Consider the following 2,362-nt stretch of genomic DNA (forward strand, 5'->3'; position numbering starts at 1 on the left):
GGTCTCCTGGGTCCTCATCAGAAGCTGGGCTCCCGGGAGGTCTCCTGCTCCATCTCCTCCCAGCGGGGCCATGAGAGGAAGGCGGCCTTCCAGGAGGAGGAGGCAGGGCGACTGGGCCACGTTGCCACAACCGCAGGCCACTCCCCGGAATGACGGCCATCAGTAAGAGCCACCAACAGCAAATGCACTTTGTGCTGGCAAGTGGGACCTTCGAAGAGGCTACTTATGCTAATGAGGCTGACGGCTCGCACGTAGTCGTGGCCGAGTGGTTAAGGCGATGGACTAGAAATCCATTGGGGTCTCCCCGCGCAGGTTCGAATCCTGCCGACTACGGCGGCTCCCCTCTTTGGGGACGCCACTTCTTGTCTCATCACCCCTGAGAGATGTGGCCCTTGCCTCTCCGCAAGGACCGGGACCCTTCCCCAGCCTTGCTCTTTACAGGGCGGCTCAAAGACTCCGCAGCTTCCCCAAACAGCCACACAACCGCGTGCTTTTTCCAGTAGTTTTTTCCAGAAGGAACTCCGCCACAGCCCCCACAGGGCTTGCTTTCCGCAAAGTAGAGCCCAGGCTTTCGGATGCTTTCCTGTTGGCTGCCATCAGAGCCTGGCTTTCCAGGCAGCCGCTCCTAAAGGAGACGCTGCCCCAGTTTTCCACTGATGGGCTTCACAGGCAATGGAAGGCGGGTTGATTACTTGACATTCCCTCCGGGGGGTATGAAATGAAAACCACTTAAGCCCCGAAGCAAGGAAGGATGTCAAGGTCCTAGGTAGATAGGCACTTTTTCTTACTCCCTACTTACTTTCTTGTACTTTTTCTTACTCCCTACTTACTGGGTCCCCAGAAATTCTCCAGTGGGCAGCCATCCTCCGCGGGTGGGCCCTCTCTGGTGAGCCAGAAATCAAACGGAGAAAAACAGGAATTTGAACCCTAGACCTTCAGATTCAAAGTCTGCCCCTCTATGGACGGAGCAGTCCTTGACGGGAGCGGTTAGAGGGGTCTTTTCCGAGTCTCGGTAATTCTAATTGCATCCCGGGCCTCGGAGCTCAGCAGGTCGTCGGTTGGGTCAGCATTACTGGCGGTAGGTGAGCGCGAGGGCGGGGACAAGAGAGATCCAAGTCGGGCTGGGTTAAGGAGGGTGACACTGATCCGGGGAGTTTATTCCTGGAATTAGTGATTGCAGGAAGGGGGCGTTTCACCACGGCGGAGTCGTGAGGAAAGCACAGGCCCGAAGCAGGCAAACATTTGCAGAGGGAGCACGAGGTCCAGGGAGGAAGGAGCAGCGCCCCGCGGGGGGGAAGACACAGGATCAGGAGTCCGCCTGACGCCTTTTCGGCCTGGGGCGGCAGATCAGAAGTCCCGGGCTCCTCACCGGGTCCCTCTTGGTCCCTCATCTGAATCACAGAAAAGAGGTCGAAGCTCCTTCTGTGGGCTGTTCAGTCGGCGAGGACCACCTCCCTTAAACCCAAATCCTGGACATTTTGCTTGCGCCCCCGAACCCCCACTCTGTCTCCGGGGTTCCCTGGGTCCGCGCGCTCGCAGGTGCGACCCTCCTCTCGGGTCCCCCTTTTCCCCCGCGCTGGCCACCTGCTCCTCCGTCTCCCTTCCGAGCAACCCTGCGCGGAGACTCCCGCCTCTCCACGTCGGCCCCCAATGCTCCCCTCGCGGGTGACCGTGACTTCATCCCGCTCCAGGGGTGCAAGCCCCTGGCGGCGAAGCAAGCCCCTGGCGCTGTCCTGCTCCCCCGAGTGTTCTTTGATTCATCGTGATGTTGGAGCCCAAGTCGGGCAGGCAGCGCGGGAGGGGGCAGGCGAGATGCGAGACCAGTAAAAAGGCGGGAGCGTCTTTCCCGTGGTTCTGGGAGCTTAGAACGCAGCAGGACGAAAACCAGGTCATCCCGTCGCGGGGGGCTGAGAAGGCTTTGACTTCTCGGGACGACTCGTTCTGGGGATGTGAGGGAGGTTGTGGGGGAGGAAGGAAGGTCCGAACCCCCCGGGCAACAATAAGGGAAGCTAGCAGAGGATGGTTTCGATCCATCGACCTCTGGGTTATGGGCCCAGCACGCTTCCGCTGCGCCACTCTGCTTGTGCCAGGAAAACCCCTCCTGCTTATCCGGCTTAATTCTCAGCCTCTTGCCGCACCCCCCTACTACGTCTCTACGGTTGCTTTCCCGCCTTCTCTCCACTCTTCTTTCCTTCCCTCAGGATCCTCCAGGCGTGCCTCATCCCAGCGTCACAGTCCGCGTTACTGTCACACGAGCTCCAGCTCCGGGCTGCTCACATCTCCCGTCCTTTCTTGGCGAGGTTGCCAAGCATCCCTTTTGGGCTGGGAAAAGTGATGCCCAGGACGTCAACTTTCCAACCTT

At 59.6% G+C, this 2,362-nt stretch overlaps 2 non-coding genes across 2 annotated transcripts; one reads left to right on the forward strand and one right to left on the reverse strand.

Annotated features, from left to right (window-relative positions):
- Positions 1-251: 251 nt before the first annotated feature.
- On the forward strand, positions 252-333 carry TRNAS-AGA. Its single transcript has one exon. It is a non-coding gene; the product is annotated as a tRNA-Ser (tRNA).
- Positions 334-2,010: 1,677 nt separating this feature from the next.
- On the reverse strand, positions 2,011-2,082 carry TRNAM-CAU. Its single transcript has one exon. It is a non-coding gene; the product is annotated as a tRNA-Met (tRNA).
- Positions 2,083-2,362: the final 280 nt, after the last annotated feature.

This window comes from Neovison vison, chromosome 1 (genome assembly GCF_020171115.1).
Source record: "Neovison vison isolate M4711 chromosome 1, ASM_NN_V1, whole genome shotgun sequence".
NCBI lineage: Eukaryota > Metazoa > Chordata > Mammalia > Carnivora > Mustelidae > Neogale > Neogale vison.